The 16,396-nt window shown below is 40.3% G+C and overlaps 1 long non-coding RNA gene and 1 pseudogene across 1 annotated transcript in view; both read right to left on the reverse strand.

Annotated features, from left to right (window-relative positions):
• The window catches only part of LOC134810380 (uncharacterized), an 86,855-nt gene that overhangs the window by 24,383 nt on the left and 46,076 nt on the right, over positions 1-16,396 (reverse strand). The gene's annotated exons all lie outside the window — the stretch shown is intronic.
• LOC748068 (ATP synthase F(0) complex subunit B1, mitochondrial-like) lies at positions 185-963 on the reverse strand (annotated as a pseudogene).

Raw genomic sequence — 16,396 nt, forward strand, 5'->3', positions numbered from 1 at the left:
ATAGATTTAGTTCTCTCACTATATGAAACAAACTTTTCATTTTTAGGAGAGGAAACTTCTACTGAAGTTATAGTTTACGTCTCCTAAAAATACAGAATACAGGATACAAAAATACTACAATACAGAAAGATTTTGCCACATAGACTGGTTTCCATTTAGTCAATCAACTGTTTCTAGTTGTCTCAATTGGGATAGATACATTTACATAACTGGCTGTGCTTGAGCCTTCTTTGCCAGCTGCTTTAGGTTGGCAATGCACTTGGCAATTGTCTTCTTTTCCTGCTGTGCAGAGATGCTCTGCACCACGTGCTTCTCCACCCAATTTATCATGTGTTCTTGTTTCTTTCGAAGCATCATGTTCTGCACAGTTATATGATAGTCCAGGTGATTCTTTACTTCCTTATATAGTCTATGCAGTTGTTCCCAGTAACCTCCAAAGCCATAGCAATGTTGTTTTTCTGCACATCAAAAAGGTAATGGTGCTTCTGGACGAGTGCCTGCTGTGACTTCTCCAAATCAGTTGCATCCTGGATTTGTCTGATAGAAGCCTGCTTCACCTCTTCTAGTTGGGCAATTTTTTGCTCATTGAATTTTTCAGCAAAATCTCCAATAGAGGCACCATATTTCAAAATTATTTAGACAAGTAACCATACTATCGATGTGGTAGAGAAGGTCTCTGGGGTAATATATTTCTTTGGATAAACCATACAAGATAAGCCCAGTTCTGAGCACATAGGGTCCTGTTACACCGGTTTTAGGATAAAGAAACTGGAAGAATTCCTCAGGGATTAGCCCCAAATGAACTTTCCCTCCATATTCAGGAAGAGGTGGTAGAAGGGCAAGGTGTGGCTGCCCTGTGTGAAAGGTCTTTGTTGCCTGCAATATCCCTGGACCTATGAAGGCTGTATTCTTCAGAGAGGGGGCCACCATGGTGGTGGCAGAATGTGCCATCTGGGACAGCATGGTCAGCGAAGGCCCAGGCAGTGGTCTTAGCATCCCTGTGACTCCAACCAGAGCCAATTTACCTTTTGAATTCTTTAACATTTGGGTTATATAGATATGTGTTGTTTGGTTTCTAGAGATTTCTATGTTATTCATTTTAAAAATTTTATTCCTCTGTAGTCACAGAATAGACTTTCTATGACCTAAATTCTTTTAAATTTATTTAGACTGGTTTTATGTCCCAGAATATGGTCTATGTTTCACACACACATGAATATTTCACATGCACATGAGAAGAATGTGTATTCTACTGTTGTTGGGTGGATTCTTCTATAAATGTCAATTAGGTCAACTTAGTTGATCGTATTGTTCAAGTATTCCATGTTTTAGATAATTTTCTGTCTACTTGTTCTATCAAATATTGAGAGAGGTGAATTTTAATCTCCAACTATAGTTGTGGATTTGTGCATTTCTTTTTACAGTTGTGTTAGGTTTGGTTTCCTATGTTTTATTTATTTATATTTATTTTATTTTTTATTTTTTAATAAGTTTTGAGGGAACGGGTGGTGTTTGGTTACATGAATAAATTCTTTAGTGATGATGTCTGAAATATTGGTGCACCCATCACCCAAGCAGTGTACACGGTACCCAATGTATAGTCTTTTATCCCTTGCCACCCCTCATTTTTTCCCCTGAGACCTTAAAGTCCAATGTATCATTCTTATGCCTTTGGGTCCTCATAGCTTAGCACCCACATGTGAGTGAGAACATACGATGTTTGGTTTTCCATTCCCAAGTTACTTCATTTAGAATAATAGTCTCCAATTCCATCCAAGTTGCTGTGAATGCCATTATTTCGTTCCTTTTTATGGCTGAGTAGTATACCATGGTATATTTCTATCTCTATCTCTCTATATACCACATTTTCTTTAAATACTCATTGATGGGCATTTGGGCTGGTTCCACATTTTTTGCAATTGCAAATTGTGCTGCTATAAACATGCGTGAGCAAGTATCTTTTTTGTATAATGACTTCTTTTCCTCTGGGTAGACATATAGTAGTGGGATTACTGGATCAAATGGTAGATCTACTTTTAGTTCTTTAAGGAATCTCCACACTGTTTTCCATAGTGGTTGTACTAGTTTATGTTCCCACCAACAGTGTCAAACTGTTTCCTTTTCACCACGTCCATGCCAACATCTATTATTTTTTGATTTTTTGATTATGGTCATTCTTAAGGGAGTGAGGTGGTATTGCATTGTGGTTTTGATTTGCATTTCCCTGATAATTAGTGATGTTGAGCATTTTTCCATATATTAATACTTGTTGACCATTTGTATATCTTCTTTTGAGAATTGTCTGTTTATGTCAGCCCACTTTTTGATGGGATTGTCTGTTTTTTTTTTCTTGCTGATTTCTTTGAGTTCTTTGTAGATTCTGGATATTAGTCTTTTGTCAGATGTACAGATTGTGAAGATTTTCTCCCACTCTGTGGGTTGTCTGTTAACTCTGCTGATTATTTCTTTTGCTGTGCAGAAGCTTTTTAGTTTAATTAAGTCCCACCTATTTATCTTTGTTTTTGTTGCATTTCCTTTTGGGTTGTTGGTCATGAAGACTTTACCTAAGCCAACGTCTAGGAGGGTTTTCCGATGTTATCTTCTAGAATCTTTATGGTTTCAGGTCCTAGATTTAAGTCTTTGATCCATCCTGAGTTGATTTTTGTATAAGGTAAGAGATGAGGATCCGGTTTCATTCTTCTACATATGGCTAGCCAATTATCCCAGCACCATTTGTTGAATAGGGTGACCTTTCCCCACTTTATGTTTTTGTTTGCCTTGTTGAAGCTCAGTTAGCCGTAAATATTTATTTCTGGGTTCTCTATTCTGTTCCATTGATCTGTGTGCCTATTTTTATAACAGTACCACGCTGTTTTGGTGATTATGGCCTTATAGTAGTTTGAAATCGGGTAATGTGATGCCTCCAGATTTGTTCTTTTTGTTTAGTCTTGCTTTGGCTATATGGGCTCTTTTTTGGTTACATATGAATTTTAGGATTTTTTTTCTATTTCTGTGAAGAATGATAATGGTATTTTGAAGGGAATTGTATTGAATTTGTAGATTGTTTTTGGCAGTATGGTCATTTTCACAATATTGATTCTACCCGTCCAAGAGCATGGGATGTATTTCCATTTGTTTGTGCCTATGATTTCTTTCAGCAGTGTTTTGTAGTTTTCCTTGTAGAGATCTTTCACCTCCTTGGTTAGGTATTTTCCTAAGTATTCTATTTTATTTTTTGCAGCTATTGTGAAAGGGATTGAGTTCTTGATTTGATTCTCAGCTTGGTTGCTGTTGGTGTATAGCAGAGCTACTGATTTGTACATTAATTTTGTATTCTGAAACTTTGCTGAATTCGTTTACCAGTTCTAGGAGTTTTTTGGATGAGTCTTTAGAGTTGCCTTTCCTTTCCCTTTCCCTTTCCATTTCCCTTTCCCTTCTCTTTCTCTCTTTCTCTCTCTCTTTCTTTCTTTTTCTTTCTTTTGCTGGAGTCTTGCTCTGTCTCCAGGCTGGAGTGCAGTGGCGCGATCTCGGCTCACTGCGACCTCCGCCTCCTGGGTTCAAGCGATTGTCCTGCCTCAGCCTCCTGTCTTTAGGGTTTTCTAGGTATATGATCATATCATCAGCAAACAGCAACAGTTTGACTTCCTCTTTACTGATTTGGATGTCCTTTATTTCTTTCTTTTGTCTGATTGCTCTGGGTAGGACTTCTAGTACTATGTTGAGTAGAAGTGGTGAAAGTGGGCATCCTTGTCTTGTTCCATTTCTCAGGAGAAATGCTTTCATCGTTTCCCCCTTCAGTGTAATGATGGCTCTGGGTTTGTTGTAGGTGACTTTTATTACCTTAAGGTATGTCCCTTCTATGCCAATTTTGCTGAGGGTTTTGATCACAAAGGTTGCTGGATTTTATCAAATGCTTTTTCTGCATCTATTGAGATAATCATGTGATTTTTGTTTTTAATTCTGTTTATGTGGTATATCACATTTACTGACTTCTATATGTTAAACCATCCCTGCATCCCTGGTATAAAACCCCCTTGATCATGGCGGATTATCTTTTTGATATGCTGATGGATTTGGTTACCTACTATTTTGTTGAAGATTTTTGTATGTGTTTTGAATCTGTGTGTTTATTGCTCTTATCAAGTTTGAAATATTTTCAGTTTTAATTTCTTCAATTTTTTTTTTTTACTCTCTGATTCGAGGACTTCAATTACATGTAAGCTAGGCTACCTGAAATTGCTGCACAGCTCACCGATGCTCCTTTTGTTTTTCTCTCTGTGCCTTTTTTTTTTTTTTTTTTTTTTTGAGACGGAGTCTTGCTCTGTCACCCAGGCTGGAGGGCAGTGGCGCGATCTCTGCAAGCTCCGCCTCCCAGGTTCACACCATTCTCCTGCCTCAGCCTCCTGAGTAGCTGGGAATACAGGCACCCACCACCATGGCTGGCCAATTTTTTGTATTTTTAGTAGAGATGGGACTTCACCGTGTTAGCCAGGATGGTTTTGATCTCCTGACCTTGTGATCTGCCAGCCTCGGCCTCCCAAAGTGCTGGGATTACAGGCATGAGCCACTGCGCCTGGCCTTTTTTTTTTTTTTTTGAGATGGAGTTTTGCTCTTGTTGCTCAGGCTGGAGTGCAATGGCACGATCTTGACTCACTGCAACCTCTGCTTCCTGGGTTCATGTGATTCTCTCGCCTCAGCCTCCCGAGTAGCTGAGATTACAGGCACGTGCCACCAAGCCTGGCTAATTTTGTATTTTTAGTAGAGATGGGGTTTCACTATGTTGGTCAGGCTGGTCTTAAACTTCTGACCTCTGGTGATCCACCCGCCTCGGCCTCCCAAAGTGCTGGGATTAAGACATGAGCCACTGTGCCCAGCCTCTGTGCCTTCTCTTACAGTGCCTATTGCTATTTCTACAAGTTTGCCAATCTTTTCTTTTTATAATATGTAATTTGTCATTAATCTCATCTATTGTATTTTTATCAAAGACATTATAATGTTCCCCTCTCAAAGTTTGATTATGCCTCCACATAATTTTAAAAAGTCTATTAAATGCAGTTATAATGACTGTTTTAATGTTCTATTTTGTTATTTCCAATTTCTCTCAGTTCTGGGCCTGTTTCAGTTAATCCTTTCATTTTTTTTCCTATTTTCCTTTATTTTATGCCTGTTAATCTTTGATAATCTTTGCTAGTCTTTGACATTGTGAATTTTACTTGTTGGGTGCTAGATATTTTTGTGTTCCTAAAAATATTCTGGCGCTTTCTTCTGGGATGCAGTTAAGTAACTTAAAAACAGACAGCATTTTTCTAGACTTTCTTTTAAGATGTTAGTCATAACTAGCACAGTGTTTTCTCTTGGGCTAATTATTCCTTACTACTGAGTCAAGACCCTCTGAATTTACCCATGCCCAGTGAATTATAAGGTTTTGTAGTCTGGCTTGTGGGAACAGGCACTATTCCCAGCCCAGTGTGAGCACTAGGTTCTGTTTTCTCTAATCCTTTTAGGTGGTTCTTTTTCCAACATCAAGCAGTCTCATCACATGTATACGCTGATCAGACTCTGCTGAGTATTTGAAGGAGATCCTCTGGAGACCTCCATAGTGCCTTCTCTGTTCATTACTTTCCCCTCCAGTACTTTGTTCTGTGAACTCTGTCTGCCTTGGTCTCACTGGATTCTCAGTTCTGTTACCTCAACTCAGGGAATCCACACGTTCCAGCTGGCTTTATCCTCCCTGAATCACAACCTAGCATCTCCCTCAAAACAGTAACCCAGAGTAATCAGAGAATCCGCCATGTCTTCCGTCTAGCAGGAATTACGTCTTTCTTGCCTGATGTCTCACGTCTTGAAAGTTGTTGCTTCTGCCGGGCACAGTGGCTCACGCTTGTAATCCCAGCACTCTGGGAGGCCGAGGCGGGCGGATCACGAGGTCAGGAGATCGAGACCATGGTGAAACCCTGTCTCTACTAAAAATACAAAAAATTAGCCGGGTGTGGTGGCGGGAGCCTGTAGTCCCAGCTACTCGGAGAGGCTGAGGCAGGAGAATGGCGTGAACCAGGGAGGCGGAGCTTGCAGTGAGCCGAGACTGCGCCACTGCACTCCAGCCTGGGCAACAGACAGAGACTCCGTCTCAAAAAAAAAAAAAAAAAAAAAAAAGAGAAAGTTGTTGTTTCATATATTTTATTTAGGTTTTTGTTTGTTTGTTTGTTTGATTTTAGGTAGGGATGGTAACTCTATTCCTTATCATCTTAGTCAGGACAGAAGTTTATCAGTTTTTTTCTTATTCATTACTGCTCTGCTCTGGAAATTTTCTAGTTTGTCTTTCAAATGTGTTTCCTACACCTATCAGAATTCTGGGTAAATTCTGAGAAATACAGAGGAAAGCAGAACATTCTTCATTATAATCTATTCTTTTTTTTGTTTTTTTAAGACAAGTCTCGCTCTGTTGCCCAGGCTGGAGTGCAGTGGGGAGATTTCAGCTCACTGCAAGCTCCGCTTCCCGGGTTCACGCCATTCTCCTGCCTCAGCCTCCCAAGTACCGGGGACTACAGGCGCCTGCCACCACACCTGGCTAATTTTTTGTATTTTTAGTAGAGACGGGGTTTCACCATGTTAGCCAGGATAGTCTAGATCTCCTGACCTCGTAATCCGCCTGCCTTGGCCTCCCAAAGTGCTGGGGATTACAAGCGTGAGCCACCGCGCCCGGTCTATAATCTATTCTTGATCCTCTCGTGTGTAGAGCCTAAGAACACATTTTAAAATTCAGTCTCATTATATTGTATCCTGTCAATGTACATGCAAACAAGTAGAACACTGAAATATTCCTTACTTGTATAACTACAGGGTATTTTCCCTATCTTGTATTTGTACAATTATTTGTATTTTTTCTTTCTAGTTACAAGATCATATATATATATTTTTTGTTGTTGTTGTTATTGTTGTTGTTTTTTTGAGATGGAGTCTCACTCTGTTGCTCAGGCTGGAGTGCAGTGGCATGATTGTGCAATCTCCGCCTTCCAGGTTCAAGACATTCTCCTGCCTCAGCCTCTGGAGCAGCTGGGATTACAGGCGTGTGTCACCACGCTCAGCTAATTTTTGTATTTTTAGTAGAGATGGGGTTTCACCATGTTGGCCAGGCTGATCTGGAATTCCTGACTTCAAGTGATCTACCCGCCTCGGCCTCCCAAAGTGCTGGGATTATAGGTGTGAGCCACCGCACTCGGCCAGATTTTTAATTTTTAAAAACTGAATTTCATTTGGTTAGATTTCTTTTTTTTTTTTTTCTTTTGTTTTTGAGACAGAGTCTTGCTCTGTCACCCAGGCTGGAGTGCAGTGGTGCCATCTTGGCTCACTGGAAGCTCTGCCTCCCGGGTTCACGCCATTCTTCTGCCTCAGCCTCCCGAGTAGTTGGGACTACAGGTGCCTGCCACCACGCCTGGCTAATTTTTTTGTATTTTTAGTAGAGACGGGGTTTCACTGTGTTAGCCAGGATGGTCTCGATCTCCTGAACTCATGATCCGCCCGCCTCGGCCTCCCAAAGTGCTGTGATTACAGGTGTGAGCCACTGCGCCCAGCCCATTAGGTTAGATTTGAACTAGAACTTGCTAATTCATCATAGAAGAACATATTTTAAGAAGTACCTAGTATCAAAGGCTAGAGGAAGGAGTACAGAGAAAACCAGTTTGTTAGGAACAAGGCTCAGGAAAGATTAATCAAGTTGATGATCTAGAGGGAACATACGGTGGTTGAAATCAGGGAGGAAAAAAGTGAGATAAAAGCCTCCAAATGGAATGTACTAGTTTGCAGGATCTGGAACAAGGACCCAGAAACTCCCTGAGCTAATACTGAAGTGATGAAAAAGAATTGCTGAAAGGGTTGTTGGCATTTTGAACTTGTGACAAAATGACTGCATACATGTGAAGGCTGTAGCTAGGATTTCCTTCATTTTATCTGTGATAATTATCTTAGTGTTATTCAACTGAACTAACATATATGTGTATATTTGAAGCAACCGTTTGTGATGGTTGGCAGAATGTGTTACACTGGTGGAGAGAGAGTGAAAAAAGGGTAAGACCCAGGTCTATCATCCTAATGCAAGCAATGCCATTCTTTTCATTAGTCTGGATAATGTCCATGCAAAGTTGACCATGAATAAGCAATATAAAGTAGGGAGTTATCTAAATGTTAGATCATGGTCTTCATTGAGGTTGCTTTGTCATTTGGAGGCAAGAGTTTTACCTCTTTGGGAGACGGATATCAGTTTTTATTACAGCTGTATCTGAGAAGGCCAGATTTAGGGAGTAAGGATGGATGTAGTGCTCTTGATTATAGCAAAGGCTGGAAGTGCTACTCTAAGAAAAATAAATGGGCTTCTTTTCTCCCTGAGCTATGTCCCATTCTTATTTATTTATTTATTTTTGAGATGGAGTTTTGCTCTTGTTACCCAGGCTGGAGTACGATGGCACGATCTCAGCTCACCACAATCTCTGCATCCTGGGTTCAAGCAATTCTCCTGTCTCAGCCTCCCGAGTAGATGGGATTACAGACATGTGCCACCAAGCCCAGCTAATTTTGTATTTTTAGTAGAGACGGGGTTTCTCCATGTTGGTCAGGCTTGTCTCGAACTCCCAACGTCAGATGATCCGCCCACCTCGGCCTCCCAAAGTGCTGGGATTACAGGCATGAGCCACCGCCCCTGGCCCTTTATTTTTGCTTCTTAAAAACCACTTTGTATAATTCTTGTTTCTTCATTTCCTAGCCCAATATTTTTAATGCTTTATATCTTTTTTCTTTGTCTTTTCTTTTAATTTTAATGTTTACCTGAGTATTCATTTCCTTCTAATCATGTTTTGCTTGCCACCTTTGCAGACAGTACCACTGTGGGAGCAAAGAGGGTTTTGTACAGGGAGAAGGAGAAGAGGGACTAATAGGCCATGAACTAACCTGCTTTTTCTCCAGCAACCAATGTGCACTGTATGGAATGGGGAGACATTTCTGTTGCAGTCAGTTAGGCCTAGTCATGATGGGGCCATTGGAAGGAATAGTAAACAGGAGCTAGAGAAAAAAGCTGTGCTTGCAGCACTGTAGGCGCCCTCCTCGCTCATATAGCAGAAATATGAGACCACGAGTGATAACCCGGTGGCCTTATATTTTGAGTCATGGTCTCATGCACCTTTGGGAATATTCCTTTCTACATGCCCACAGCAACCTCCTCCCACCCTTCTCCGTGGGCTGACAGAGACACAATTTGCAAACACATGATATTCTCATCCAAATACAGAATAGAACAGATTTTCAATGCAATTCAACAAACACCTATTGAACAACTACTGCACACCAAGGAGAGTAAGGAATGATTGAGTTTAAAGTTGCACAAGACATGGTCTTTGATTTTTAGGAGCTATAGTCTAGAGAAACACATAAAAAGCCATACTGGAGGTGGCCAAAAAAGGAGTAAGGGTCAGAAAAGAAGTACAAAGTACAGGGGGAGCTCAGAGGAGTGAGAAATGATTTCTTGTTATGAGGTTAAGAGAGGCTTCATGAAGCCTGAAATTTCATCTTGGTTCTCAATAGTGAGAAAGATTGAGGAAGGGAATGTTATGTAAAAGCATAGAGATAAGAAAATGCAGAAGACATTTGTAAAGAAAGTGATGGAAGAACAATGGAGTTGAATGGACATTTCAGATGAGAGTATGTGACACGCTGGGATCCACATTAAGCAGATTGGACTTTGTTCTGTAGGCAAAAGGCGATCATTGATGGACTTCAATAGGGGTGATAATGTGAATTATTATGCATGTAAATAATTGCATTGGCAGCTGAATAATGATGGAGTGGGAAGTTAGCAGCCTGGGAGACCAATCAGAAAAGAGGAGAGAAAAGAAAGAGCCAGATCTTAGGGTTAAGCATAGGGGTTACGAGTGAAGCCATAGAAGCTGGATGACCTTGTGCATTAATAGACACCTCGACTTGCCACGGATGAGCCATAACCTTGGGAGAAGTTACTTAATTTTTCCATGGTTCAGCTTCCTCCTCTGTAAATCAAGGATTGGAATGGGAGTTATTTCACAGAATTGTAAGGATTAAATTAGTCAACAGGTATAAAGAAATTAGATCTGCATCTAACAAAGAGTAAGCACTCCAGAATATATTAGTAAGGCAGTGATAACAAGAGACAATAAGGAGTGGGTTTGAAAGTTATTCTACTGTATAATTATGTCATTATTTATTATGGAGTTATTTTCAGCTATTTGCCTATTAAACATAATTCTGTCATTTAGTAAGCAAAGCAAGAAATCAAGTTGTTACCATAGTACTTACTACATTTTGTTTATTTCTTGTGATTTCTGCTGGAATGTATCTCAGACTTTGAGATGATATATATTAGGTTGCCCCAATATATATTAGTTTTAAAAAGGAGCTTGAAAATTTAAGAAGGCTATTTGAGCTATGTAGTCAGACTTAGTTGTAACTTGAGTTTTATCTATAGTATCTATCATCTCTCTATATCTATCTATCAATCATCTATCTATGTATCTATCTAATAAATATGTATACTTCTTGTTTGTTTTTACTTTCTTACATAGCACCTAACCTATGGTAACTTAAATATTTTTTGCAGATATAACTGTGCAATATAACTTAAATATATTTTGCAGATATAACCTTCCTAACCCTTGGGAGGCAGGAAAAGCCATATTAATTGAGATTTAGAACCGTAGTTCCACCAGTCCCTGCCTGGATTTTCTTTCCTCCATCTGCTCTACCCTCACTACTTAAACCATCACTACAGAACAGAGGGAGCTCCCCTCCAAAAGTCACTCAGAAGCAGCCAGGGCACCGGGAGGGCCTCCTCTGGTTAGTTGCTCTGTGTGTTCCTTTAAGTTCCCTCCCTGGAGACCTTGGGAGAAAGGTATGAGGCAGAATGAGGCTGAACAAGAGAAAACAAAGAGGCAGCTCTCATTATTAGGGTCAAGGCAAAGAGGAAAACAAAGGGCGGTAAGCAATTCTCCTTTGCTGTTTCCTGTGCAGTCTGAGTTTGATGTGGACTTATCTATGGTCTAGACCACATTGAAAATGTGAAGGTTATGATAACAGACATCGGTAGTCAACAGCTAACTGTAGAATATTTACCTTGATCTACTTTGGGCTTTAGTAGTAATCTAGGACCTAGGAAAGAAACCATAGGTAAGTGTCAATTGGATGGCAAAGACCACCTGTGAATAGCCAAAGCACAGTTAAGGGAAGAACAGAATGTGGGTGTTCTTGTGGCTCATAGCTTGCTACCTCTTTCTCGATGCACCCTGGACCTTCCTGCTTCAGGGTCCTCTCTTCAGCAGTAGACACTAGGCTGGCTGAAAGAGCAGAGACCTGCCTTAGTTCTCACCCTTCATAGACTTTTGACTCTGGTAAGTCAACAGCAGAGGCAAAAGCAATGATGGTGTTTAAGACATGCCTTTGATGCCATTGTCTCAACCCTGCTGAGGAGAAGTTATCCAGCATCAAAAAGAGATGAACTCACATGCAGTCTTTTAAAAATAAATATCGATGAATATTTCCTGGCATGAAAATTTGTTCAAGAAATGCTGTTAAGTACAAAAAGCATATAGTAAACATCATGTACAGTAAGAGTTTTCCTTGTGAGCCAAACCAAATTAGCCATAAACATCACACATGTGCTTACAGGGAGGCTTACCCAAGTCTCATCAGGGCCATCTCTGATGGGAAGAGAATGTGAGGTTTGCTCCGTGTGTGTGTGTGTGTGTGTGTGTGTGTGGGTGTGTGTGTGTGAGAGTGTGTGGGTGTGTGTGCATTTATCATTTTTCTATCAATGAAAGTCATTTTTAATTTTCATAATAAGAAGTATATCAACCCATGACAGCAGCTAAGTGATGCAGCTTCCACAGAGATCTCTGGGAAATAATGCAGTGCCTGTTCCCTTTTTCTTTCTATTGTAGCCTCTTCTTCTTTTGCACAGAAAGCATGGAGTAGCAGCCTCCTCCTTTCCTAACAAGGATCCTGGCGTGTGGGTGAGGGAACCAGTGCAGAAAAGAAGAGGTTGAGGAGGCTTCCTCCCCACATTTCCATGTGTCAATCAGCTTCCTGCAGAAACCACTCCTCCCCCAGCTTCCTGCCAACATCCCTTTGGCAAGAAAAGAAAGATGGGCTGAACTCCCAACACTTGGCGAAATATCCCCTTTCCTGAAAGTGTTGGGTGGAGGGTGGGGGTGCTGGAAGAATCTGTCCTCAGTATGTATCCTGTTCTATCCTACACACTTTCAATCAATAGTGCCACCGTGTTGGGTCAGGTTCCAAGCTCTCCCTCTCCTTGCCTTTCTATGACCAGTGACCTGTGCACTTGCCCTGATAGCTTTCTCTTTATAAAGCTGACTTTAAAACTGACAACAAAAGTAGCAGTTAACAGTTACACAAGAGATGATGAGGAAACCTCAGGCTGGTGACTGTGTTTGTTCATCAACTGACATTTGGGTGCCTTCTGAAGAAGGAAAGAAACAGCAGGGCACAGTGTAATTTGAACGAGAGAGACAAGGTGCTGGTCAAAGCGAGAAAATCCTAACTGGGGTGGAACGAAGTGTGGGAAACTCTCTCTAGAATTTCACTGATTAACCATTGATAAAATAACAGAAGTCTATTTTTCCCCTCTCAGGGCCCCTTTTATTCACATGCTGAATGTGAAAAGTAAGACATCCAACTTACCTAAGCTTTACACTGTGCTAATTGTGTATGAGAGACTGTCATTTGAGAGTGTAGCCTCAAATCTCTTTTCTGAAGGACTTGGTGCAGAGCACATGCCCTGTCACCTCCTCTCTCCTTTGAGGGGGTGCTGATGAGCACAACAGTTGATTCTTTCATCCTTACTGTTTGTTTTTCAGGAGGTATGTGGCATTTGTTTTTTGGTCTCACCTTCCTCAACTCCTGTACCAGCAGGATTCCTCCCCTTCCATTCTCTTCAGGAGGCATATTTCCATGTCAAAGACCTCTCTGGAGAGAAAGCCTCTTTTTCTTCCACCCTCTGCCTTGTTTTTGCCCGAATCACCTTAACTCCCTCCTTCCCAGCCCTGTTCCACAATAACCATGGCAAGGAACAAAACGTGATTTAGAAATCGAATCCCCAGAAAAAGCCAGCTTTATTCTATGAGGGATAAGAGCAGTTAAATTGCCCTAAAAAAAATCAAGTTGTTGTAAGAAGGAATGATTGCTATCTCTTGCTGTAAACATAGAAATAAGAATTATTCTTTGGTGAAACTGTAGATTTTCCTTAGGAAAAATGGAAATGCCGAGACCACTACACACAGCTGGGTAAATTCATGGCAGGCTAATAGAAGAATTTATATGGAGGGAGTGAGCATACTTTAACTTGTCTTCTATCTATAGACAGTCTCCTGATATCCTCATCCAATAGGATGAATGGGTAATTGAAGTGGACACAAAGAAGGCTCTTCTATTCCGTGTTCCTGTTCTTCTAGGGTTGGGGAACCTTGGAACTTACTCCTACTCTTGCACTTTGGGAGGATCTTGGGAACCCAAATCCATTTATTCCCTGTAAATTGTGCCAAGATCAGAAGGCAGTCATGAAAGGGCTTCATTTGGGAGTGGTTTTTGGTGGTTTCGCTCAATGCTGTTTGAACCCAACTAAGGCATTTTCCTCAAGCCATCAAAAGCCCAAGAAATCTTCTGCACTAACCACCCATTCATAAGGAACTCAAGCTTATTAGCTCTTATCTGGTACCAGAATACATACCCCATTGGTCTTTGGATGACAGCCCTCTGGGCTCCCCACAGTAAAAGGTAGTCTTAGAACCAGAGGAAAAATCAAAGTCTCCTGGATCCTGTGTATTTCTCATGTCCCAGGACTTGCCCCCTCTCCTCCTATGCTGGAGTTGCTTGAGTTATACAGAAACACTGGACAAAAAGCCTGCTCTCTTCTTTCCCTAGATAGTTCACAAAATATTCCTTTAGTTTGCAATGCTCTTCCCCTTTTTGATGCTGGCTGACTTCCACTTGGCTGACTCTTACATCCAATTAATTCTGAAGCGTTTGAAAACTCTGTTAGATGTTCTTCCTATATAATGTCACAACTGGCAGAATGAACAAATAAAACAATCATTGGGAAGAAATAAAAGCGTCACAAAACCTTCCAATTCCTTGCACTTTACCTCTTTTTTATGTGGTACTTGGTTGCACTAATGACCTCTTCTCTTTTATTCTAGAAAATGTTGACCTGTGTCTCTCTCTGAAACCAGAAAGAGCACAGTCCTAAAAGTAATGAGTAGCAGGACTCATTTAATATCTTTTATGTATAATGGGAAATTCAGGAAACACAGGAAGTATTTTCACTGGAGAGGTCAACCTGGAACATTCATTTCCAAAGTTACCTAAAGATTATACAGAAGTAGACACAACTTTGGTTTTCAGATAGCTTACCATCAAGTACTCAGATAAAGCACTAATATTACTTTTCTATTGTTGTTACAAATTACCACAACTTTAGTGGTTTAAAACAACACAAATGTATTAGCTTATAGTTCTGTAATTCAGAGGTTTGGGCATGGTTCAACCTTGTTCTCTGCTCAGGGTCTCACATTCAAGTATTAGTTGAGCTGAGTTCTTTTTTCTTTATTATTTTTATTTTTAATTTTTGGTGGTGTACAGGAGGTGTATGTATTTATGGGTTACATGAGATATTTTGATACAGGCATGCAATGAGTAATAACCAAATAAGGGTGAATGGTATATCCATCCCCTCAAGCATTTACTCTTCGTGTTACAAACAATCCAATTACACTCTTTCAGTTATTAAAAAATGTACAATTAAATTATTTTTGACCATAGTCACCCTGTTGTGCTAGGAAATACTACGTCTTATTCATTCTATATAACTATATTTTTGTACCCGTGAACTCTCCCTAGTTCCTCCCCACCCTCCCCAGCCTCTAGTAAGCAACTTTCTACTTTCTATCTCCATGAGTTAAATTATTTAAATTTTTAGCTCACACAAATAAGTGAGAACATGTGAAGTCTGTCTTTCTGCGTTTGGCTTATTTCACTTAACATAATGACCTCCAGTTCCATCTGTGTTGTTGCAAATGACAGGATCTCATTCTTTTACAGCTGGAGTAGTGTTCTATTGTGAATATGTACCACATTTTATTTATCCATTCATCTGTTGATGGACACTTAGGTTGTTTCCAAATCTTGACTAATGTGAACAGTGTTGCAAAAACATGGGAGTGCATATATCTCTTTAATACGCTGATTTCTTTTCTTTTGGGTATATACTGAGGAGTGGGATTGCTGGATCATAAAATAGCTCTATTTTTAGTTTTTTGAGGAGCCTCTGAGTTGTTCTCTATTGTGGTTGTACTATTTTACACTCCCATGAACAGTATATGAGGTTTCCCTTTTCTCCACAACGTAGCCAGCATTCATTATTGCCTGTGTTTTTGATAAAAGCCATTTTAACTCGGGTGAGATATCTCATTGTAGTTTTGATTTGCATTTCTCTGATGATCAATGATGTCGCGCCCCTTTTCATATACTTGTTTACCATTTGTATGTGTTCTTTTGAGCAATGACTATTCAGATCTTTTGCCCATTTTTAATTGGATCATTAGATTTTTTTCCTACACAGTTGTTTGAGCTCTTTATATATTCTGGTTATTAATTCCTTGTCAGATGGGTGATTTTAAAATATTTTCTTCCATTCTGGGGTTTGTCTCTTCACTTTGTTGATTGTATACTTTGTTGGGCAGAAGCTTTTTAATGTGATGTGATCCCATTTGTCCATTTTTGCTTTGGTTGCTTGTGCTTATGGAGTATTGCTCAAGAAATCTTTGCCAAATCTAATGTCTTAGACGTTTTCCCCAATGTTTTCTTGTAGTAGTTTCATAGTTTTAGGTCTTACATTTAAGTCTTTAATCCACTCTGATTTGATTTTTGTATATGGAGAGAGGTAGGGAAATAGTTTCATTCTTCTGCATATAGATATCTAATTTCCAGCATCATTTATTGAAGACTGTCCTTTCCCAATGTGTGTTCTTAGTACCTTTGTCAAATATGAGTTCACTGGGCCGGGCGCGGTGGCTCACGCCTGTAATGTCCGCACTTTGGGAGGCCGAGGCAGGCGGATCACGAGGTCAGGAGCTTGAGACAAGCCTGGCCAACATGGTGAAACTCCGTCTCTACTGAAAATACAAAAATTAGCTGGGCATGGTGGTGGGTTCCTGTAATCCCAGCTACTTGGGAGGCTGAAGCAGGAGAATCGCTTGAACCCGGGAGACAAGAGGTTACAGTGAGCCAAGATCGCGCCAGTGCACTCCAGCTCGGGCAACAGGAGCAAAACTCCGTCTCAAAAAAAAAAAAAAAAGGAGTTCACTAT

Source organism: Pan troglodytes, chromosome 5 (genome assembly GCF_028858775.2).
Source record: "Pan troglodytes isolate AG18354 chromosome 5, NHGRI_mPanTro3-v2.0_pri, whole genome shotgun sequence".
Classification (NCBI taxonomy): Eukaryota; Metazoa; Chordata; class Mammalia; order Primates; family Hominidae; genus Pan; species Pan troglodytes.